The sequence below is a fragment of the Rousettus aegyptiacus genome, unplaced genomic scaffold (assembly GCF_014176215.1).
Source record: "Rousettus aegyptiacus isolate mRouAeg1 unplaced genomic scaffold, mRouAeg1.p scaffold_m13_p_11, whole genome shotgun sequence".
Taxonomy (NCBI): Eukaryota; Metazoa; Chordata; class Mammalia; order Chiroptera; family Pteropodidae; genus Rousettus; species Rousettus aegyptiacus.
The window spans coordinates 58,460,803-58,487,088 of record NW_023416286.1 but is presented as its reverse complement, the minus strand read 5'-3'; the positions used below and the strand labels follow the sequence as shown (position 1 = coordinate 58,487,088).

General features: G+C 37.0%; 1 long non-coding RNA gene and 1 pseudogene across 1 annotated transcript; one reads left to right on the top strand and one right to left on the bottom strand.

Moving 5' to 3' along the window:
* Positions 1-4,378: 4,378 nt before the first annotated feature.
* On the top strand, positions 4,379-24,611 carry LOC107499193. Its single transcript, XR_001594202.2, has 4 exons — positions 4,379-8,392; positions 21,169-21,351; positions 22,050-22,183; positions 23,661-24,611. It is a non-coding gene; the product is annotated as an uncharacterized LOC107499193 (long non-coding RNA).
* On the bottom strand, positions 15,148-15,266 carry LOC118609693 (annotated as a pseudogene).
* Positions 24,612-26,286: the final 1,675 nt, after the last annotated feature.

Below are 26,286 nucleotides of genomic sequence, written 5' to 3'. Positions count from 1 at the left end.
TAAGCAAAACACATGGGCTGCCTTCAGGTAAGGGATACATCACATTACAATTATACAGCAAGGAAAAGTAGAAGATGCAGAATGTATAATAGGAAGAAATCAGGGAAACAGTAATGTAAACAGGATGTGCATCCAGTGGCCTCAATGTGGGCATTCTAGCAAACTACCAGAGACTAAAAATATGTTCCTTCCCAGTCAATGAAAACCTCCCTGAGGTGAGACTTTCTACCCAGCCTTTCCACCACATTTGGGATTGCCCTGGGACTGTCACAGAGATGGCCCAGAGTGGGGCACTTGGGACCAACGTGTGAGAATCCTGGCTCCTGCCTGAGGGGAGTATTACTGATTAGGTTAGCAGGAGAGGAAAATGTGCCAAGTTATTTGAAGCCCTTTTAGAAATGGCCCCAAGGCCCACATGCAGTTACCCTCTTGTTTTACCATTTCTGGAAACCTAGTGGAGCAGGGAGTCTCTTTTTGTCCCAGCTGTATGTGGCTGCCACTTAACTACTTAATTTAGGTTCTTGGATTTTTCTCAAGCACTTCTCTTGACCTCTGCTGACACATTTTATGTAGTTTTAAACATTTAGCTACTGAAAAGCCCCTTCGATCAGGAAATAGCAAAAGGATACTTGTAGGGTTATGACCATGTTGCATTTTCTGATTTAAAAAGATCATATTTAAAGTTTATTATTAGAGAGTCAGAAAAGATAGTTCTGTATTTCAGAAAAATGCAGCCCATCAATGTTTTTAGTATTCTTGAATTAGGTCTCATGGAAAAGGTTACTACTATAAATGATCAATAAGCCATAAGACAGAAACTCACATTGTAGTTGGTGTTTCACAAAGAGTAAAATGTAAAATAGCAAATATGGAGACATTAGAATGGATTGAAATAGGTTTTTTTAAAACAGCAATGACTAAACTGAATAGCAATAGTTGAAGGATTTTAAGGAGCAAAGGTTGCATTTGAGAACACTAACAGGCCTTTCTGATTGCAATAGGGCTCACCCCTTTTTTCCATCCTCTTCCCCAAGATAGAAACCGCTAGGTCTCCGTCAACAGAGGCAATGAGGCAGGAGCTCTGTGCTTAGGGATCCTATTCACTGAAGTGACTTGCTTACCCAGGCAGCCTGCCCAACTTCAATGCAGTGATCATCTCTAAGAAGTCATCCGGAAGGCACGCAAAGCTGGAGGGATGGCCAGCAGGGCCTGGCATTCAACTTCAGTCATCGTCCTTTTCCACTTGAAAATGGAGCCCTGGAACCACAGGCTTCATGCTGTTTCGAAAACTCCTGCCTTGACTTGCAGGTAAGGGACTGTTTGCCTTTGTCTCCACTTTTGCTTTATTGTCCTAGGAGAGCGTTTGTTTCTTGCCTGGACTTGTTTTAAATGCAAATGTCCTATCTTGTCCTTTATTCGCACTCTCTGGAATGGATTAATAATTTCTAAATAGCTTCTTTTGGCTGCTCCCAAAGCTTCCTCTGATTTGTGTGTGGAAAGGAGTACTGTTGACAATTAAATGGAATAATGTAACCTAAGTGCTCCAGGGGACATGGGTAGCTATTACTATGATGACTACATCCAGGCCATGGGGACCATCCTCAATCATTCAAACATTTCAAAACCAACCAAAATTAAGGATTTACTGATGATCTGAGCTTTCTGCTTCTGAACTCATCTGGACAAAATTGGAAATATTTACAAAAAGACTCCTGACACATTTTCTCACATCAGATAGCAGGGGTAAGTAGGTAAGGAAGGAATGCTCTATTCTTTTAGTTTTCGTACATTACAAAATACATGGGCATTTTGAAGCCTAAATTCTGGAGAGTCTTAATTTTTAATTATTTAACTTTTTATACAAAGTTCCACCTGGTTCAAAATTTGAAATTTATCAAATGGTGAAAAGTCTCTTCCACACTTGTCCTTCAGCTACACCCACCAGCTCCCCCTGTGAAAGAAAAATTTAGACTAACAGAATTGTTTTGCTTCAAAAGGCCTTCCAGAAGGAAATTAGCACTTCTGATGAAATGTGTATGTGTCTGGTGAATATGAGTCAAGTTAAAAATAATTCTGAGAAGTGATCTACCCACCTAGTAACCCAGACATTTGGGTGTTTTTTGTTTTTGTTTTTTTAATAAGTCAACAGTGATTATCTACTCTAATTTTTTTTACCTCTAAATGTCTCTGTTATGAAAGAATCTTTGAGGTTGGTCTGCTTGAGACCTATGTCCTTGCAATAAATTTATAATAAAATTTCAACATAATTAAATTGTCTAAAAAGGATGTTTTAAAACATCCTCCCCAGAAGGAAAGGTTATCTGTTCTGAAGTATCCTTCCAGGCTTGCAAATATTCAAATGGATTTTGAAATAAAAGTTACATCTTTTTAGCTAAGAATTTTCAGTATTCAATTCTGTCAAAGATGGAGGTTAAACATTTTTTGCTCTTTAAGTGACAATATAAAATTGATATATGCTCAGTACTGGTTATCAAAATATTAAAACTGGGTCATTATATTGATTTAGAACCTCATTTCATCTTAAACTAAGTGGCATCGGACTAAATGTCCTTTTATTATTAAATCAGCATTAAAAGTTCCACTCATTAGGGAGCGTATTTTCAAATATGTTTTCATAAAATAATTATATTTACTAGCATTGATGTTATTTTTTTTAATTTAATAACTGTTCTGGTTTTAGTATTTTTTTGTGGTCACCTGCTATTTATAGCAAATGATACTAGTGTTTCATTTATGGTAATGGTATACATTTTCTTTTAGAATATTTTTTAAAAAGTCATTCAATTGATTTTTAAAATGTCAACAGAGCCACGATAGCTTTGAGGGAGTGGCAAAAATCATGCAGATGATGCTCATGGTTGAAGTCTAGGAAATACTTTATCTTGGCTGAGGTTTGCAATGCAATCATATAGGTTCAAAAAGTTTTGTTTTACTAGTTTATGAGAAATACAATGCAATGATTAATATGTCAGGTTAGATGAACAAAACTCAGCAAGAATATAGCTCAGCCAATAAGACACTTGCAGGTATGAACCAGACAAAGACAACAGAACTATATAAGTTTGTGGGTTTTTTTAACTTTTTATTTTAAAATAATCTTCAACTTACAAAAAAGTATAAAAAAATACAAAGAACTTCCATATATTCTTTTCTGAGGTTCATTACTTTTAAGGTATTGTGATATTTACTGTATCTTTTGAATTACTTGAGAATGACAGAGAGTCTCTCCTTGACCAAGGTCTAATGAGGATCCCCTGAATTTTTTTTCATCTAGACTTTCAGACTTCCATGTTCGGTTCTGCATTTTCAATATTAGTAAGAATCCTACTAAGTCAGTTTATCCATTCTCAGTATCTGATCCATTTCCTCATCTCTCACCATCCCACAGGGGGTGTCTGATGATGACCCTAGCCTGCCTTCAGCAAGACTCTTGTTAGGTCAATTCAGCCAGAATTCCCCCTGTCTACTGATGTTTCCTTTAGTTATTTCCCATCCAGGTTCCCAACCTGCTCCTTGGCTATAAATTCCCACTTGTCCTTGTGCTTGGAGTTGAGCCAGTCTCTCTCCCTCACTGCAAAGCCCCATTGTGGTATTCCCTACAACTGTGGCAACGGCCCCCTTAAATAAAGTCTGCCTTACATTCTTTAGCAAGTGTCATGAATAATTTTTTCTTTAACAAGTTGTAGAATCATAAGCCTTCATTCTTTAGTAATTCAGCATATATCTCCTAAGAATAAAGACATTTTCTTATATAACCACAGTATTATCCCTATCAGGAAATCTAACATTATTACATGTATGCTACAATGTCCATATTGAAACTTCACAAGTTGTGCTGGTTATTATAGTCTCAGCTTTAAGCTTACCTTTCTCTGCTCTGCTCTGTGACACTGGGGTTAAGACTTTTCAGGACTCCCTTGCCAACTGGCTTCTGTTTGGATCCTACCAGAGGGAGGCCCTTTTGGGAGATGTGAAGAGGAGAGAAGGGACATCCTTTTGTTTCCAGCTCCTGGTAGCGCCCCTTCAAGTCAAAGAAGAAAGTTACAACTTCCAACTCCAGCTTCTTTAGGTCTCCTCAGCATTAGCCCACCATGCACCTCCTATCCCCACCCCGGAAGTCAAGCGCCAGGCATGTGTGGGCCCCTCTCCTGAGCTCTGGTCCTGGCAGTCCCAGCTCTTCCTTTTGTTCCCAGCCCTAAGGTGGTGGTTACTTCGAGTATTAATATCTTGGTTACCTCAACTCGAGGCATGATAGCTCTTCATGAATTTACTAATATTTAAGTGTCTCAAGTTTTATTCATTCAGCCTTCCAACATCTATATAACCAATTTTTCTTTTTGCTCCATGTCCTATTTTTTCATTGAATTTTTTAAATTGTAAAATACATATAATGTAAAAGTTAGCATCTTAACCATTTTTAAGGGCACAGTTCAGTAGTTTTAAGTATTTTTATACTATTGTGCAACAACTTTTAAGCCTGGAGGTACTTGGGTTAAATCTACCCTCCACACTGGAAGGTTTTTAACGATCATCAGGGCCCACATAGAGCACGTGCTCGATGAACTGATTGAATGGAAGGATAAATGGAAAATAGAATACTGAATGATAGAATGAATACATCTTTTTTTGTATGGAGAGTAGCATGCGGTATTGGAAAAAGCATGGATGTTGAAGTCAGACCAACCTGGATTTGAATTGCACATATATACTCTCTACTGAGTGTGTGAATTTGGAAAATGTACTTGGCATTGTGATCTCTCTACCTCAGTTTGCTCATTGGGAAATGGAGAAATACCTACGTTTCAGGGTTGCTCTGAAAATTAAGTGAGATCACAAATGCAGATGGCCTAGGAAATAATGGGTGCACAGCAAGGTTGGCTCTCTACCCGCCCCTCCCAGAGTCACTTTATGTTGTACATAACGACAGTGGGCCCATATATAGTTTATAATTTGTGAAAGTTGACATTTTACAATGTCTAGTAAATTCTTTTATCTCAGAACAAAAATTTAGTTGAGAGGTTAATGGTATATACAATAAAATAATAATCAAGATGGAATTTATTGTGACTAATTTATCCTGTGGGTCTTAAAACCTAAGAACAATAGATAGTTGAAAAAAGGTTTTGCTCTTTTACTTTAAAAGGTATGCAAAATATATTTTCAATTGCACATTTTAAAGATTGTCCCTGGATTATGCTAATAGGAGTAAATAGCACCCTGCAGAACTGAGTAAGTGGAAGATAATATTACTGTTTTTAATAGCTGAGACTACCAGTAGTTTGCATTATGAGCAGTTTATGAATGGTTTTTAAATTCTATTTGGGGTTATACTAGGTTATTTAGAATTTTGTCTCTCTGGAGAAAAATGTGAAAACTTGAGGGGGCAGCAAAGGGACATCATAAACAATGGCTTCGAGCTTCATCATTTTTGGGGAAAAAAATACTAACCTTATACTGAAGCTGCTTCTAAAGAATATACTAATTATGTTAGAACTACCTCAACACTGAGACCCTTCTCCAGTCATTAGGTGTGTAATGTGGCTGCCATTTTCTGTTACTGGTCAATAGTACACTTTCAACCTTCCATGGTCAACTTTCAGAGCATAAATAAGGCAAGAAATGCAGGTTATCATAAATAATTAGAGCACTTGGAGCAAAAAAAGATAGCAAGTGATTCTGAAGTGGAAGGATTATCTTCTGAGTTAATTATTAGCGTGTCTGTATTATCTTTTCTGATCCTCTTTCATTGTTGGGACATTTAATCTAATTAACAAAATAAACTTGGTATGTGAAGCTTGAGGCCTGAGCTACTATTTATGTAAAATTATTTACATAAAATTATTTTGAAAATTTTCCACATTGGAGGATTTTTTTAAAAAAAACCCTTTCTATGCATTCTGTGCCTGATAATTATTTGATCTTCAATAAATGTGGAGAAAAGAATTTATTGCTATTTGATATCTAATGTTATAAACAATGTTTTTAGGTCACAGGTTCTATGCATTCCCATCAGAATTATAGCCTGGTACAATATAGTTAAACAAATGAATAAGAAGAATTTGGAGAAAACAATAGAATTTCCTGATCAAAATAATAACCTAGTAGGATTAAGGGAATCAGTGAGGATAAGTATTAGAAAATATGAAAAAATAACATCTTACCCTAAAAATACAGGTTAAGCTAGTTCTATGTCTTTAACACTTTTATGAAAAGAAATATGTGTACCATATGGTGAATACTTTTTACATTGTCATAAATTTGGCATATCATGTTATAAAATACGATAACCTTTATATATAATAAAATGATGTAATTTTGACACAACACTGGATTTGTTAAATTGTGTCTTAATTCTCCCACATGAAGTCAACATGAACACTCAATTTATTAATTTCTGTATATGATCAAAGTCTTTGTATGCTAAAATACGATATGGCTAATGCTGAACATGTTTTCATGTGCTATTTGCCAGGCATATCTCCTGTTCAGTGAAAATCTGTCATTATCTTTGTGTATTTTACAACTGAATTGCTATTCTGTTTGATATTTTTGCTGCCACATTTTGAAAGTTCTTCGTATATTATAAGATCTTTGTCAGATATGTTTTTTCCAGTCAGTAGCTTATCTTTTCATTCTCTTACTAGGGTCTTTTGCAGCACAGAACAGGATGGGCTCTGTATGCTGAAAATCACAACATGTTGATAAAATTAATCAAATAAGATCTAAATAAATGGAGAGATATACTGTACTCACGGATTAGAAGACTCAATATAGTAAAATGTCAGTTTTCCTCAAATTGATATGTAGATCAAACGCAGTTCTTATCAAATCTTAACAAGCTTTTAAAAATATAGAGAGACAATATGACTCTAAAATGTATATGGAATGGCAAATTAGAATAGCCAAAACAATCCAATTGTTTGAGGGCCTGAATAGAACAAAAAGGCAGAGGAAGGGCAAATTTGCTCTCTGCTTAAGCTGGGACATCCACCTTCTATCCTCAGACACCGGTGCTCCTGTCCTCGGGTCTTCCGAGTTGTGCAGTATTACACCACCAGCTCTCCTGGGTCTTCGGCTTGTAGACAGTTGATTTTGGCCCCAGCCTCTATAATCCCATGAGCAAATTCCCATAATCAATCTCTCTCATATGTATGTACATCAATATCTCCTATTATATACAAACATAGAAAGTATATATATAATAGTGTGTATCTATATTACTTATTCTGTTTATCTGGAGGCCCAGACTAATATCTGTACGTGTCGTTTTTCTTTTTTTAAATTTTTTGCTGCAGTGTTTCTTTTCTATTTTAGCTTGGCTTCTTGTCTTTCCTCTCTTCCCTGTATCTTCATCAGTGTACTCCTCAGAGAAACATGTTAATACTGTGTTTCTCTACAAATGTATAAGACATGTATGCATATATACATAGACCTATACAAGGATGTTCAGTTGTCTTATAAAATAAGATACTATACATACCTTCTATATCTTGCTTTCTTTTCCCACCAGAAATTCCTACTGAAATAGAGCCAAGTACTGGTATAACTCTAATTTATTTCTTTTTAGTGGCTGTATATTGCCCTTCTAGCAAAAACTGAAAGAAGACTCTCATTTAATGTACAATGTTTGCTATATGTTATTATTTTATTCTTTCCTTTTGGTTCCTTAAAAGTCCTCTAATTCTGTCCATCTCCAAAGAAGGCACTGAAAACCCAAGATCAGTTAGTCATGTACTTCAAAAATTTTTTTCCAGTTGTGCTGACATAACCATGTTATCTCACTGAGGCCCTCTTAGGACAGGTGACATGTATTTTAAAAAGCGCCAAAGCTAAAGTACAATTTGTAACTGTTAGGAACAGTTAACTTATCCACATGGGAACGGAGCCGAAGGCCTAGGCCTCATTACTGCCAGGCTTGAGTCTCAGAGACAGTCAGTAACTGAAGATAATTAGCTGTGCAGACAGACTCTCTTCCCATGAGTTCTTAATGACCAAAACAATTTTTTGAAGCAAATAAAACAAGTTCAGATCGTTTTTCTGCATTGAAATAGAGTAGTTTTTCTCAGCTTCCTCCAAAATAAGATTTAATAATAAGAATTGTTGGTTTCAGAGGTCAGTCACACAGGTGTTATAAAGAAAGAAATAATCCCCTGTTTTGTTTCCTCCACTTGGCGACAGCTGAAGCCATTTTCAACTATTGTTTGCAGGCAAGAAGAAGGCAGGGAACACTTTCTTCCTAAATTTATGGAACGTGTCCAGCATAGCAGGTTGCCAAGGCAATGTTTTTCATCCCAGGAAGGTACCAACCATTGTTATTGCTCTGCCAAATGAATGAGTAGGCTTCACTAATGAAGACAGAACCATACTCTGGGTGAGTCTGTAATCCTTGAGGGAAAAATAAAATTGAGGTATGGCACTCGGGCCGAGCCTTGCAAAGTCACAGTGCCCTCAGATGTTTCCACATGCCTCTCATAGTAGATGGAAAACTTGATCTTGCTGTTTATCAAAAGAAGGAAAGCAAATACACGTATTTAACAGGGGGCATTCCAGATTTTGCGGCTCTTGAAAGTTACACAATTCAAAGGGGGAGTGGTCTTTAAAAAAAATACAAAAATATATCACTTTTGCAAATTTTACTAAAATTGATGACCAGGGAAACATTGTTAAGGGCCTCAGGAGTTTATGCTAATAAGGAAACCTGAAGCTTAAGCTCCATTTGCTCTTTAGTAAGTCCACCTCTGCATTTGAGGACCTACTATGTGCTAGAAAGTTTTGCATGCATTCTATCATTTAACCCTCCCAACGATTTCCTGAAATTGATGTTCTTACCTCCATGTATTTAGGATGCTAAGAAAAGTAACCACTCGTTTTCTTTATATCTTTTTATATTATTTGAATTTTCTACATAATATGTATTTTCTTTGTTATCATAAACAACAGCGAACTCATTTTTATTTTGATAAACAGAAAAATATGAGAAAGAAAGAAACTGCCCACAACCTTTGTGTAGAGAGTTTAATGCCATTTTACCAGCATGTGGCGGAAAGTCTAGCCCTCAGTATTATTTGTCATCTATTCAAACAGATGTATCCTGCTTGGAAGGCAGCATTCTTTACATACCTAAGTTGTCTCTAAAGGGCTCAATGCCAGGCTAGGGGAAAGGAAAGACCTTCTCATGGATAACAGGTCTATATCTAAAAAAGACCATAATTCCAAAAAAATCAGGAACGCTCTTTGCTCGCAAATTCTCAACCTCTTTTCCTTCACTGTCATCTCTGCAAAAATAAGCTATGTTCTTATGTCTGTTGAGGCATGATATTTCTTTAATAATAGGTAATATTATTTTATCTCATAATTGAAATTAATTATAATTAATATAATTCCTCTGAGATTTTGACATGAATCCCTCCTCTAACTGCAACTGATTCTTAAGAACAGTTTTTGGAGAAGGTTGTTCTGAGGGTGCAGTAGTCTCTCAAAGAACTGACTTCTGGGGAAAAGAGGGTACCGCCTCGACCAGAATCAATAGAATCTGATGGTACCAGGCAGAGGAAAGATGTGATAAGTTCTTAAGATATTGGGAGGGGAATCCCTGTCTACAACAGGAACTGGCCCTGTTCTGCCTGGTTCTTCATGGCAGGGCTCAAAGAAGTGGGTGAAAGCTGTAAGAGCCCAGATGGTGTCTAGAGATGAAAAAAGTTAGCAGTAAGTAGAATGGATCCACAGAGAAATGGGTACCTTGTGAAGAACTGAGTTTTTCATCACTACTAATGTTCAACCCGGGGCCAAGAAAGCGATATTATAGAAAGGATTTCTCACTCTTTACGGGGTTGAACAGGGCATTTACATTTTAAGGCTTTCAGGTCCTAGGAATTAATTTAATTCTTAATTCTATTGAGCTAAGAATTTGGGGGAGCCAGGAGAGTATTGCACACACTACATTATTCATCCTGCAAAATATTTTGGTTATATTATCACATAATCCACATGTTCCTATCAATACAAAGATCATCATTTTACTTTTAGAAAATTTTACCTCAGTCATGGGGAGGGGCTCTATTTAGTATAGCCTAAAGAATATTAGACTTCTTTTTAAATTTGTGAATTACTGGAGGGAGTTTAAAGAACGTGTCTACTTGAGTGTACTTTTTTTTGTAAAACTATAGTCTTACTCCTACACAGAAGACTATGATTATAGATAATCAAAGATAAGTTAGAAAATCTAGGCGAGAAAGCCAGCTGATCCAGATATATTTTAAAAGCTGGTTTTTTTTGGGGGGGTGGGTTCTAATCCTCAGTCATTATAAGACTTGGAGCTTCTGTAAATGTGGCAGGCAATTCTTTTTTATTTTCATTATTTAATGACACTTTAATTTTCATTATAGAAAATTTCAGTGATTCCCAAAAGTAGAGAGATGAGCATAATGAACCCCTGGTAACTACCACCCAGATTCAATAATTATCAACATTATGTTGTCTTGTTTTATTTACCCTCACACCCCACTTTTTTTTCTTAAATTTCAAAAAAAAATTCCAGACATCAAATATTTCACTTAATAGTTCAGTACATCACAGTGTTAAAAAATGGTTCTTAAGAGTTCTTTTTTTTTTTTTTTGAGAATAAATATTTACCAATAATCAGCAAAAAATTGGTCACCAAAAACTAAAAAAAAGATGCCGATTGAAGCCTTTCCATACACATGGATCAAATCTATGTTGGACTGTAACTCTGCTGAGAGAGCATTTATTCATCTAATAAACAAATAATTGTTTTTTCAGTGCCTGCTGTGTACCAAGCACTGTGTCAGGTCCCAGGAGATAGAAGACAGGCGAACCTTTGCCCTTTAGAGTCAACAGTGTATAGATGTGGTCAGCTGGAGACTTGAGAAGCTCCAGAATGGCAAATAAGTGTATGCACAATGTACGGAAAGATACTGAAAGGTCACACAGGTAGCCACAGCTTAGCAGGGCAAAGCTGGGAAACACTATCCCAGACCCCACCACCAATGCTGTGCTGCGCTGTCAGAGAGGGTGTGGCACCATTAGGGCAAAGCAAACAAGGCTGCATATGATCTAGAATGAGGTAATCCAGGAGTGGAATCAAGGTCCAAAGTGGGGCTGTGTCAAAAATGAGGCTCAGGAAAATTGCTAATGCTGACTTCTTTTTTTATACACACATTTAAAGTGTCACACTATTCACATGCCAAAATATACTGTACCATCCACTGCATAGGATCACTGGTAATATGTTGTATTTGAATGAATAAACATATTGACTTATTTACTTGTATTTACCTATATTAATATAGTTTTCTGCAGTGCTATGACCAATTCTTTCCCTTGTCACATCCTGCTCCTCACATGAAGAGATGTAACCTTTGAATTCGGGCTGGCCTTAGCATCTTGCTTGACATTTAAGTCCATGATCCATTTTGAGTTATTTTTTACATAAGGGGTGAGGTTTAGGTCAAGGTTCATTTTTCATCATATTTTTAATAGCAAAAATTGGAAACTCAAATGTCTTAAAAATATTGTATTCTGCTATGGAAAACTATCCAAGATATAATGCTTAGCAAAATTAAAAAAAAAAATAGTGCAAAACTTCTGGATCTAGCATGTGATCATTGTATTTAAAAAAGAGAGAGAAAATATATTTACACAAATATCTGAATATTTTATATGGCATAAAATGTCTCTGGAAAGAAATCGATTACATTGTTTGCCTCTGGGAAGCAGAACTAGTAACAACGGTGAGAGGGAGACCTATTTCTTTAAACCGTTAAAATATCATTCACAGACCAATGCACAAAACATAGATGGGTACAGCTCAGTATGTTGTCTAAAAGTGAGCGCCTATGAAACCACCTTCCTACCCAATGAAGAACACCTGCCAACACCCTAGGAGCCCCTTCATGGGGACTGCATAACTCCCTGCTCCTTTTTCCTCAAAGGTACTCACTATCTTGACTTCTCATGCTGCCATTTTGTTTTGCCTGTTTTGTCTTTATATAAATGGAATCATAGTGTATGAATCTTTGTGTCTGGCTTTCCTTCCTTCATATTATGTTTTTGAAATTCATCTGTGTTGTTGCATGTGATAATGATTCATTCTTTTTATCATAGTATTCTATTGAATAAATGTACTAAGATTTGTGTATCTCTTCAGCTATTAATGAACATTTCAACTCTTTGCAGGGGGCTACTAAGAACAATGCAGGATTATTCACAGTAGCGAAAAGGTGGAAACAACCCAATGTCCATCAATGGATGAATGGATAAATAAAATATGGTACATATGTACAATGGAATATTATTCAGTTCTAACAAAGAAGGAAATTGTGACATATGCTACTACAGCAACAGGAATGAACTTTGAACATATTATGCTAGGTGAAATAAGCCAGACACAAAAGAATAAATACTGTACGAATCCACTTATATGAGGTGTCAAAGTAGTCAAATTCATAGAGATAGAAAGTAGAATGATGATTGTCAGGGGCTGGGGGTAGGGAGGAATGGAGAGTTAGTGTTTAATGACTACTTAGTTTTAGTTTAGAAAGAAAAAACCATTCTGAGGATGGATGGTCGTGATGGTTGCACAATAATATGAATGTACTAAATGCCACTGAACTGTACACTTAAAATGCCTAAAGTTATAGATTTTATGTATATTTTGCCACAATAATAAAAAGAGAGGGAGAACAATGCTGTATTACATTTTTATTTTTAGCTTTATTCCCTGCTTTTGGTTTTGTTGAGATATAATTAATATGTAACATTGTATATATCACGATGATTTGATGTATGTATACGTTGTAAATTGATTACCACAGTAAGGTTGGTTAGCATATCCACATTCATCACCTCACATAATTACATTTTTTGTGTGTGCATGTGTGTGTGGTAAGAACATTTAAGATCTACTCTCTTAGCAGCTTTCAAGAGTAGGCAATACAGTATAGTCACCATGTTGTACCCTAGATCTCCAGAACTTATTCATCTTATAACTGAAAGTTTATAGTCTTTGACCACTGTCTCCCCATTTCCATCCCCCACCCCAGCTCCAGCAACCACCATTGTACTCTCTGTTTATGTAAGTTTGGCTTTCTTTTTAGATTCCACATATAAATATGATCATACAGTATTTGTCTTTCTCTGTCTGACTTATTTTACTTAGCATAATGCCCTCAAGGTCTATTCATGTTGTCACTAATGACAGAATGTTCTTTTTTTTTTACAGCCGAATAATATTTCGTGTGTGTGTGTGCGTGTGTGTGTGTGCGTGTGTGTGAATTAGATTTTCTTTGTCCATTCATCCGTTGATGGACACTAAGGTTGTTTCCATGTCTTAGCTATTGTGAATAATTCTGCAATGAACAGGAGAGTGCAGATATGTCTTTAAGAACGTGATTTCATTTCCTTCAAATATACACCCAGAGATTGCTGAATCACATGGTAGCTCTATTTTTAATCTTTTGAGTAACCTCCACACTGTTTTCCTTAGTGACTCCACCAATTGACATTCCTACCAACAGTGCACAAGTGTTCCCTTTTCTCCACATTGTTGCCAAAGCCTGTTATTTGGTATCTTTTCAATAATAGCTGTTACAACAGGTGTGATCCATTGCACATTATTGTACATGGCTTTGGCAGACATACTCATTTTTCTTGAAATTGCTGAGTCATAGGGTAGGTATATGTTTGTTTACCTTTAGTAGCTACTTAGACCTGGTTTTTAAGCTTTGAAGGACCAGTCGCATTCTTATTGAGTGGTTGTCATCATTTTCTATTGCCGTGTAACTAATTATCACAAATTTATAGGCTTAAAATAATGCCCATTTGTTAGCTCACATTTCTTTGGTTCAGGAATCTGGGCACAGCTTAGCTGAGTCCTTTGCTCAGGTGTGGGAAACTCAAGGTGTGCTGGAATCAACCTCCAAAGGAGGGCAGGGCTTAGAGACCAAAGAAAGAGGGTAACAACTCCAGAATTAAAGAGTTTATTAAGGGAGCTCTCGGACAGATGCAGAGTCTTAAGTGGCAGCAAGATACCACTATACCCTCCGTGCCAAAAGGAGATGGGGGCTTAATATACATGGCCTCCAGGAAGATAGGTGGCTCGTAGCCGAGTGGCAGATGCTTGTTTAGAGCTGTATATTCCAAAGCAGTAAACGACTTAGTGGGCCTCCTTATTTATGTAAGAACATTCCTTTTAGGTGATACAGGCCCATCACACCCCAGGGAGAACTGGTGGTCAATGAGAGAAACTTGCTTAAGATGATATAGGGTCACATCAAGCACCAGAAGCCATTTTGCCCAACATCACAGTCTCACGAGGCTGTAGTTACAGTGTCAGAGGGGTTGAGGGTCCGTCTAAGGATCAGGGTCCCCTTCTGAGCTCCTGTAGTTGCTGCAGAATTTGATTCCTCGCAGTGTGGCTCATTTCTGCCTCCCACTGTGGCCCTGCAAACAGATTTCACATTCTTTCTAGGATGCCCGTGGTGCTGACATCACAGCCCTCAACACCTCTGATTTCTCTGAAGCACACGGGGCTGTTCCTCTCACGTTAGAGTCATCTCGTGTTGCCAATGTCCAGTCTCCAGGTCCGTCCATGTTGCGCCCTGGGATCTTTTTCAATGCTGGGGAGGCAAAGGGTGGAGAATAGCCTTAGCTGAAGCGTAGGACTGCTCAGAATTGGGGGAAATTGTGAATTCTCGGTCTCAGCCAGTGGAGGACAAGAGCCAGTAGCCAAATGCGCCAGTCTCCTATCACTTGGGTGGACACTTCTGGAAGATATTTTGTACCTTTCTCAGAGGGCCCTGTAGAGCTGAACCTTTGATATTTCTTCATTTTTACTTTTTAAAACCCCACTGGTTTATTTTCTAAAAGTTATTTTCTACTTTTTTTTCCTGTTTCAACATCAGGATCTAGAGATATACGAGATATACTTAGCAGTGAGGACCCCCAAAGATGAAAGTTGTATGCGTGTGTGTGTGTCTATTTGTCTATCTCTTTAGTTTATATATATATAGGAACTAAAGAGATTATATATAGGCAAGGCAATCCTTGGTTGACCTCACAGATTGCAAGGACCTTGTCATTTTACAATCTTTTATTTTTTCTTTTTTACACTTACAGCACCTGGTCTTCCTAGGTGGTCTCCCATCCAAGTACTAACCAAGCCTGACGCTGCTTAGCTTTCAAGATCAGATGGGATTGGGCTTGTTCAGGTTGGCATGGCTGTAGACCCTAAACATTTTTAAGCTTTTAACTTTGAACTAATTTTAGACTTACAGAAAAATTGGAAAAATTGTTTGTAGTTCCCATATACTGCTCACCCGACTTCCCCTAGTATTAATATGTTACATAACCGTGGTACAAAGATCAAAGCCAGGCAGTTAGCATTGGAACAATACTGTTAAATGAACTGCAGCCCTCATTCAGATATCACCAGTTTTTCCACGAAATGGCATTTCTCTGTTTCAGCATCCGTTCCAGGATTACACATCATATTTAGTTGTTATTTCTTCTTTGTCTCCTTTGGTTTAGGATAGGTCTTCAGTCTCCCTTTGTCTTTCATGACCTGGATACATTTGAAGAGTACCAGCCAATTATTTTGTAGAACATCGCTCGATTTGAATTTGTCTTATGTTTTTCATCATTGGAATGATGTTATTTTATTTGGCAAGAATACCACTGAAAAAGCTATTATGTCCTTTTCAGTACAGTAGATGCAAATGTACACGATGTCATACTATGTTATTATTGGTGATGTTAATTAATCTTGAATCCTTGGTTCTGGTAGTATCTGTTGGCTTTCTCTGAAGGAAAGTTACTATCTTTGTCCTAGGGAGATACTTTCAGACTATGCCGATATCCTGTTACATGTCTAAGTTTCACCTACTAAATTTAGCATCCATTAGTTCAGTAGATCTTGTCTATAACAATTATGTGTTAGCCTAGTGACAATTTTCTCTTTCTCTCTTTTCTTCTAGCTGTATTAATTGGAATTCTTCTGTAAGGAAGAGCTATACCTTCTCCCCATGTATTTGATGGTTTCTATCAATATAGAATCACTACTATTATTTCATTCTATGGGCTAAAATCCAATGCTGTCATTATTTATTTATTTATTTTTGTTCAAATTGTCCCAGTTTTGGTCTTGAGGAGCCCCAGGTCGAGTCCTGTGTTCTTGCAACAAGCCCCACCCGCCCCACCCTATTCCTACCACTACTGTTTTTTGAGCACTTCTTAAATTTTGGCACCGTAAAATGTTCCAAGGTGATGTTGTGTTTTCCCTTCCTAGCCCTGGAAATAACCACTTCTTTAAGGAGCCCTGGTTCCTTTTATCAGAAAATAGGATTTAGAAACCAAGATTGGGGGCCAAGTGTTCTCATTGTTACAGAAGTGTAATTGCTTCTAGACAGAACTAGAAAACAGCTGTATGTACATATACTAACCCACACCTTCACACACACATATATATGTTTCTGTGTCTATCTGTTTGTGTATATATTTAAAACCATGAATTTATACTGATATTTCTGATTTTAATCAAATAATTCAAATTTTATTTTAGCCTTTCTATATTTGGAACTTCTTTCTCCAATCATGAAAAACCTGGCTTACATTATCTGTAGTGTACGTACTTATTTGTTCAATTCTAGTACATCCACAGTAATTTCAGAGTCATTAATCTACACTTCTGTGAGAAACACACTTACTAACAAGATTATAGCATTTATATACTGTTCCATTGGTAGCCAGTAAATATATTGTTTATCAAAGCTATCTAGGTTAGTTCTTATTTTGCCCACTTTCTTCAGTGCCGTTAGTGAATCATTTGTGGTATAGTTAAGGTTGATTTGTTGGTGTTTGTATTTTATTTTGGTTATTTGAAGGGTGTATAAAATATTACTATAGTTCAAAGAGTCAGAACTATGCAAATGATACACTCAGAGAAAAGTCACTCCCTTCTTATCCTTAATACCTTGATTTCATTCACCCCCATTCTTACACCCTTTCCACTCCACTCCCTTTGGTAATTGGTTTCTTTAGTTCCTAATTTAACCATCCTCTATTTCTTTTGGACAAATAAGCAGATACGGGTATATTTCCTTATAATCTCTTCTTTCTTACATGAAAGAATACTTAGCATACTATAGACAAGCTCCTGTTCTTTGCTGTTTTTACTTCACAATATGTCCTGGAAGTCACTCTATATCACTTCATAGACATCATTCTTTTTTATGGCTGTATAGTACTCCTTTGCATGGATTTACCATGGTTTATTCAGCCACTCTCCTACATATGGGCACTTACGTTATTTCTGATGTTTCACAATTATAAACAGTGCTGCAATGAATAATAATGAAATGCGTATTTTTGTTTTGTTGGAGGCATATCTATGGTGTAGATTCAAACTGCTGAATTCCTGAATCAAAGAGTGGTAGTGCATGTACAGTTTTGTTAGACACTGCCAAGTTTCTCTCCAGAAGGATTATGCCAGTGTGCACGCCCACTGGCAAGGATGAGTTTATGTTTCCTAAAAACTTGACATCAGAATATTTTGTTATGCTTTTTTTTTTTTTTAATGTTTGCCAGTCAGATAGGTGAGAAATAGTATCTTAGTGTTATTTATTTTGAGTGAGCTTGGACAATGATTTCATATATCTGAGACTAATTTTTGTATCTTTTTTGTGAATTGTTTATACATATCTTTTTTCCATTTTTCTATTGTATTTTAGTCATGTGTTTCTCAATTTTTGAGTCATTTTTAACTTGTTAGAGATATTTGTTGGCCCTTGCTATATAATGTTTTGCAAATATATAACATTGCACATATCTATCCTGATCACCTCCTAGTTACCCCACTTTCGGGAGGGAGTCTTTCAATCTAAATAGTGTGTGATAGCTGAACACACAAAAACAATACTAGACAAATGAAATAGATGGAAGTATATTAGTCGCATATGCTCACAACCCAGGGGAAGAGGACACCACATGCCATGCAAGGGCACACAAGGGTTACACTGAGGAACAGAGTAAACCAGCAGGAGCTGTGGGAGATGGACTGCAGTAACAAGACAACGAGGTGCCCCCTGGTTCCCAGGAGGGTGTGATTGGCCTGTTTGAATAACCACAGGAATCCTTTCCAGGGAAAGGAGAACTATGGCTAAGCCTTTGGGGCCCTCAGAGGCTCAAAGATATCAATGCAGCATATGGAATATCAGGCCTTACAATGTGTCATGTTAAATTCATCCCTGAGTAGGTTCCCTTAGTTATTGCCGTTATCAATAGGATTTTCTCTACCATTATGTTCTTTAACTAAACAATATCGTTAAAATGTTAATACAGGCAGCAGAGTGAGGCATCTGCTATTCAGATGTAAAGACAAGAAAGCTTCAATTTTACAATGAAAAACCAAGGAAGACATTTGTGGAGCAATTTAGAATGAAACATTACCATCCCTGGTCAGTTACCCCTGTCAAGCTGTTTTGCTTTGAAAGAAGAACAACAACATTTGTAAATCCCTAAGAATAGAAAGGGCTACCATTAAAAAGCTTTCCTTTCAAGCATCATTAAAAATGGACAATTTAATTGGAATTTCAAAGGTAAACTCAGAGAAAAGAAATTTTCATTATGACTAATAGGAAAAGTTTAATGGTGCAAATTATAATCTTTTGTCTTAATGGAAAATACAATATATGACAATAAAGTAAAAAAAGAAACTAATGAGATTTTAAAGCAACAATATTAACAATTTAACAAAAGGAGAAGACAACGAAACCAACTGTCCCTCAAAAGAAACTTTAAACTATTTTCAAAATCCATAAATAGCAAAATTGTCTGATTCTCTCATTCAACAACCATGTACCAAGTGCCTACTATGAGCCAAGATCCATTCTCTCTGGCATTCAGAGGTCAAGTTTACAATTCTGGCCCTCAAGTTGTTCACAGGCTTCCAGAGAAAATGAACAAGCAAACAGGTTTGTGCCAGGTGCCACGGGGTTCTGCTCAAGCAACAAGGAGGCAAGGAAGGGGCTTACCCCGAACTAGGAGAGAGAAGTCTTCTCAGGGTAGCGAACACCTAACCCCAAATTTCAAGGGTGGAAAGGAATTATCCAGGCCAAAAAAAAAAAAGAGGAGGAGGAAGGGAATTCCAAGCCAAGGGAAGAGAATCTGCATTTGGGGACATAGAAAGTGAGGCAGGTGTGGTTAGACCTTAGGGCAGAAGAGGGTGTGACTGGACAAATAGGCAAGATTTGGATAAGAAGGTTCTTGTATCTGTGTGAAGAGTTTGGATCTAATCCTGAAGGCAGTGGGGATTGCTGAAGGATTTTAAGCAGGAGAGTGATTGGATCAGCTTTGCAGCTTTTAAATTACTTTGGCCTCATTGAGAGGGACAGTCTAGGCTGGGAGGTCAAGTAGGAAGATGACATAGTAATCCAGAAAGAAAAATATGAGGGCCTGGAGGCGGTGGGTGGGAGAAGAGAAAATGGGACAGATATGAGTTATATTAAGGAAAGAGAATCAACAGGACATGATGGTTGACTAGACTTGAAAGGTGAGTTGGGGGTGGAAGCAAGGCTGTTCCAAGGCTTTTGACTTAGACGACTGGAGTTTTAAGAAGCAAAAAAGATGGTAAATTCAATTTGTCATATGCTGAATTTATTAACATCAGAAATGCTAAAAAGTTTATTAGACTAGTGGTTCTCAAACTTTTAAGAGAGTGAGAATCACCTGGAGATCTTGTTCAAATGCAGATTCTGTTTCTTTAAGTCTGGGATGGGGCCCCAGAGTCTGACAGCCTCCCAGGTAATGTTGATGCTCTGGACCATGAACCACACTTTGAGGACCAAGGCTATACACTAGAAAGTTAATTAAGTAATTACTTCTTGATCTCACATGAAAGAAATAAGGAAATACCTATTTCGATATCTGAAATTTAATAACACAAATATAATGACATTAAGAAGAATAGCTCAAAGAAGAATTACTTTGGGAGAAATGCTTCGATAAGTGTTTGGGGTAGGCAGTGAATCCAGAAGTACTCAGGAGAGGGACAGCAGGACAGCAGGACACAGGCTTCAGAGAGGGTGGAAATGCCCGGCCTGTGAAAAGGGAGGGAGATGGCAGTGTGCAGGAGAAAGGGCCACATGGTGCGTCCTGCCCTCCCCAATCATCAGGACAATGCACGTGTCTCACTAGCGGTCTTGGTGTGCATGTGTGTGGGGGGGGGGGTATGGTGCGTGTGTGCATGTGCATGTGTGCATATGTGCACATGTGTGGAGGGGTGCATGGCTGAGGCATACCTGAATTCTGCATCTAGGCAGTGCACGAACAAATGCCAGGCCAGCAACAAGGACAAAGTGAACAAAGGGCCAGCTGACATCCAGATTACATAAGGAACATTTCAACAAATAAAACACACAGGATGATGAAATATAGTGCCACGTGACAGTTACAATGTGGACCAAATCCTCTAAAAAGGAAGAGTTACTCAGTGAATTTAAAAACCAAATCTAAGGATATGATGGATTTTGGATTATGTCCAAAGACACATTTGGACAAGGCAAACTAAAATTAATGCCTGTGCAAATGTAAGAAAGGTAGGAATTTTAATCATGATCTCTGACAAAACACTTTAAACAAAAGCTGGGGGAAATATGGATGTTGGTACATGAGAATAAAAAAGGCACAGTAAAAATGAAAACAGCAATATTCATTAGGTGTGCCTTGCTTCAGAATATGGCAGATCAAATAAAAAGATGATAAAAAAAATCAGCAACCAGGACTACTAATAAGGTAGAATTAAAGAGTTTCTGGGAATTAGATGAAAAATTAGAGAATCTACCTTCTAAAAATATATATGTTTCACACTCCAAATAATCGTGTATTAGGTTAAGAAGTTTCAAGTAAATAAAAGACTATACTGATAGGCCATATGTTGATAAAATTAGAAATATAATAGCAAACTCTTAGATGGTATTTATTATGTAACAGGAACTATTCTCTCTGTGTATGTGTGTGTGTGTGATTGTGTGTGTTTATGTGTGTGTGTGATCGTGTATGTTTACAGATATTCCACTCATTTAATTTTCACTAATACCTTATGAATTAGATATCATTATTATCCTCATTTTACAGATGAGAAAACTGAAGCAGAGAGAAGTAACTGTCCAAAGGCTATGTCTATGCTATATCTTCCCATTGGACCCAGAAGTGAACACCTGACCCAAGCTGGGCCAATCAGATTTTCTCTCCCAGGAATTTAAACCTGATGCAGAGAGACGGGGAGGTCTGACTTGATTTCGCAGCTGAACCCATTAGGTAAGTTGGTCCTAGGGGATGCAGCCCTGCGCCAGGCACGGGCACCTGCAGCTAAGAGCTGGCGGTTCACCATCACTATTAAGAGCCGTCTCAGGATTCTTCAGTTCTTTTAGCTTGCACATAAGTTATTCAGTAACCAGAAGAGCCTTAATTAATACCCACACAGAATTTAAAAACACTCCCCATGATAGCAGTGGAGCCACGGAGAAAATCCACGAAAATTTATAACATCCACAAACCCCACCCACCAAAATGCATGAGTGCAAAGTGTTATTAGAAGAAACTATATTTCTCTAAACATATTTATATATATATTTACATTAAATGGCAAAAGAAGGTATAAAATAGCATCTGAAGCTTTTAGAAAAGGAACAAATTGCATTGTTTAATTGAATAGCATTGAGCAAATTAGAAACTTAAAAAAATAGAAAACTTAAACCAATGATTACTTCTTCAAATGGTTAATCAAAATAATAAACCATTGAATCAACTTCAAAAAATTAAGAAAGTTGGAAATTTAATAATTCCACAAGAAGAGGGAATTTGGCAGTAAAAATAAGGCTACACTCGTATAATATAAATTCATGGAATTAGTTGTGCTTATAGGCTTACATTATACATTTGTTAAATCTGTGTATTATTAAGCCGCATTGTATCTTTGTTTCTGATCTCCTAGTTTCTTTTTTTTTTTTTTTAAGTGCCAAGTAAAAATTAGAAGTTACAAATCAGAATACTCGAATCTCAAAGAATGTAAACAGCTCAGCAAGGGGGTCTGATCCCGGCACCTGGAGCATCTGCAGGACACAGGCAGCTGTGCTCAGCTGCCTCAGAGGTGAGCGATCACTTCAAGTAGTGGCCCTTTCCACAGCCCATGCTACTACCCATAGCGCTGTCCATGCGGACCCTCACTGCTGTTCCCCTGTGGGTGTGTCCTATATCCATTTAATCTTTGAGATGAAAATTGGAGCCCCGGGAAGTTAAGACACTTGCCCAAGGTCACACAGCTATTGCATGCATATTAAGGCTGGGACTTGAGCACAGGTATTATAGCTTTCGTTATTTCCTTTTTTCTATTTTATTAAAGCAGTGCAAGCTTATTGGTTTAAGGAAATTAAAACAAGATGTCTCCATAACAAAAAACTTCTTCTCTGCCTGTTCCTATGGTTTGTTATAGGGCACCCAATGTCACCCCCCAACCCCCACCCCCAACACTTGAGGGAGGACTCCCAGTGATTTCCACAATGTGGCATCTCCCTGTGGGCATTTTGCCCTGGCACCCTAGTAGGCAGATCCTCACTGATTTCTGCCAGTGCACAACCTCAGCTGACCTCTTCGTCACCCAGTGTTTCGGCCATACTTTCTGCACCTAGGTCTGTATCTTAGCATTGGCTGGGGAGGGGTACCCCTTTTGAGGGTTCTCCCTTTTTTGGTGCTCTGCCTTGACCCTAGAGGTAGTGGCTGCTCCCTACACCTCTTTTCCTGTATTCTTTACAGTTCTCTTTACCTCTCGGTAGATAATCCCCCCTTATACTTAGTAATTTTTTATATTAAACTCTCTCTCTCTCCAGATTACTGTGTGGTTTCTTTCTCTTGAATGGACCTTGACTAACATAGTGAGCTACTTCCCCAGTAATTTATAACAAAGACTACCTCTGTTGCATGTTTGTTTTTTTTTATGTGGGAGACACTGCATTAGACATGTTGCAAACATCTGATTTAATCATGTCAATGGCACTATAATGTAGATACCATTACCTCTATTTTCAGATGAGAAAATTAATGTTGTCTGGGTAGGAAATAACAGGTCTGGTCTAATGGACCATCATGCTACGAGCAAGTACAATGAAGAAAACAGTGCAATCGGAACTCGGACATAGGTGCCAAGGCACCAGTACTGGTCTCTGTTGCACAGAGATGAACATACCACATTCTTCCACAGCTGAAATCACAAGTTTCTTGGAAAACCCATAATTAACTAAAATTGCCTTCTCTTATAAGTATGTCCATCTGTTCCAGGGCAAACTACCTTCCTTGATAGTTTTCAGCTAATCGGCTTGCCCAAAGACAAAAAAATTAAATTAAATTAAATAAATAAGGGCAATCTCTGGTCTACAGATGGTCTGCAATTTTTACTTTTATAAACTTTGCCCTGACTTTGTTCAGTAACGTTTGATTTATAGGTGATCAATCTCACTTGTATACAAGTTAAGTTTCAGCTGGTCTTTTAACTAAACTAATTTCTCTGAATTATCCCTTGACGATTATTTCTGGAGGTCCTGCTGAGGTCTGCCCTTCCGATGTGTTCACAGGAGCTTACAGAAGCATGCAGTTTGTGTGTAAATGTCATCTGGACCCCGCAAGTCCTGGCTTGCCTTCTCTTGGGCCTCAGGTAAGTGTCATAATATGCCAATTAGGTTATACCAGTATGTATGCCAGTATAATCAGTGCCCAGTTTAGCTCTTGGGTACCGATTATTCTTTCTGGCCAAGTTTGGTCCTGCTGTGTCCATGACCATTGTATGGGGCTGGAGAGGAGCTGCCAGACCAGTCTCATAGTAACAGTTCTCTGAGCGTGTGGTTTTTGGGGGAGCTCCAGAACCATTCTTTTCCCTCCATTGGCTGATAGGCTGCTCATTTCCACAGTGACTGTGGGTTTTCAAGGCTATTATAGAGTTGCAGAGGGTGGTTTGGAATAAGGGCAAATTAAAATGCCACAGAAATCATTCCTCTTATCAAGATTCAGCAAGTTTTCATGAATAAGCACTCTTTGGATTGTTGCAAGCCTTTGGTTAATTTCCAGAGTTCTGAAAAAGTTGATTTTGACCATCTTTGCTGGTTTTCTCATTGCTTTTATGGAAGAGTAACTTTTCAGAGGTCCTTACTCTATCATCCTAGAAGTTCTTTGATAACAAGATTTAAAGGGCTCATAAATTTGAGCCCTTAATTTGACTGACATTCTTTCTGAACAAGTACAACAGACCACAGCACAAATCAAAACAGCAGGAATCAGCTACAAATGCCTCAGAGTTGTCTTATATTGCCTGAGGAGATTTTTCTATTGTGTGAGTATGGAAAGATTTCTAAATAGCTAGATTTTTATATCTTTGGCAACCTTTGGAGGTGGTTAATAATTGGCCTGTAAAGTCTCTTAAATTAAAACTGCTCCTATTCTCATTTGTGTATAGAGATGTATAAACACTTATAATAATAAAAAAAATTATTTGAGTTACTGTTTACCAAATACTTAAGTTTTCTCAAAAGACCAGCATTCTTAAAGCATATGGAGTTAAAATTTATTTTGCTTTAAATATTCTTGAATTGTTATCTTGATTTATACAAGCATTTATTAAATCATTAAATTAAATTATTGCTTATTAAATTATAAGAAAAAAAGCAAGAAAAATAGAAGTTGTTATCAGACTAAACATCGAGAAAATACTAAAAAAAGAACTTTGTAAGAAAATGTAAATATTTTTAGGATATTGGTGTATAAATATAGAAAAAATTATATAAGGGCAAGTGCAGGTAATATTACTAAACTTGATTAATCCTTGGACAAATTATACCACTTTGATAGTTTTGGTTTAAAACTATGTGTCTTCTCTCTGATTTTATAACACTATGAAAAAATGGTAGCATAATATTTTAGCAGATGCAAGGTCTGAGTTTATTTTCACATAGAAAGCCTAGTTAATCTGAACTTCTTAAGTTTCCTATTCTGTTTTTGAGGGTCAATATTTTCACTAAATATTTAACATTCTAAACGATATATAATAATCAATGTCTTCCAAAATAATTTGCTCTTATAAAGTTCACATAGTGCTACAAATTACACAAATTCTATTTTTTCATTTGCACTGAGTATATAAGACAGTAGATGCCATATTTCTTATGTATTTTTTCTTTTAAAAAACTTCATTGTCTGTACCATATTCCATCATGTGGTTTTTTTCATACTTAGATATTACCAAATAAGTGGACATCACCAAATAAGTGGACATCATTCTTTCCGTTTTTTCTATTTTCCATTTTAAACAAAGCGAAAAACATTTTTAAACATATATCTTTGACTACATCTCTGGCTGCTTGCTCAACATGGAATTTTAGAAGGGGATTACTAGAAAAATATAATGAACTCTTAAGCACTCAAGATGTATAATCCAATAAATTTTCAGAAGTATTGTACCAATTAACAGTTCCGCTAGCACCATTTAAATGGGTCTGTTTTGCCATGTTGATAGTTTCAAACAGCTTTATTGAAATATAATTAACATATATAAGGTTCACCCTTGGAAGTACAAAACTCAGTGGTTGTTAATATAGTCACAAAATTTTTAACCATCACCATCATTAAATTTTAGAATATTTTCATCACTCGCAAAAGGAATCCTGTACTTATTAGTCCTCACTGCTCACTCTTCCCTCCTCCAGCCCTAGGAAATCTACATTGTATTTTAATGGATTTGTCTATTCTGGGCAGTCAATATAAATGGACTTATACAATATGTGGCCTTTTGTGTCTGACTTATTTTAGCACAATGTTTTCAAAATCCATCCATGAAGTAGCACATATCAGTACTTCTTTCCTCTTTATGACAGAATAATATTCTAATATATGGACATACCACATTTTATTCTTTCCTCATTAATACATATTGATATTTTCAATTAATTTGTATATAATTATTTAAAGGTCAATTTTATTGCAGAAGAATTTATATACAGTACATTATTTAGTCCTATGGGTTTTGACAAATGTATATACTTCTGGAATTATAACTACTCCAAAAAGTTCCCCAGTGCTCCTTCATGGTCAATATCCTCCCTACCCCCAGTCCCTGGCAACCACTGATCTGTTCTCTATTTCTGTGGTTAGCTTTTTCCAGAATGTCATATAAATGAAATCGTACAGTCTTTAGCCTCCTGAGACTGGCCT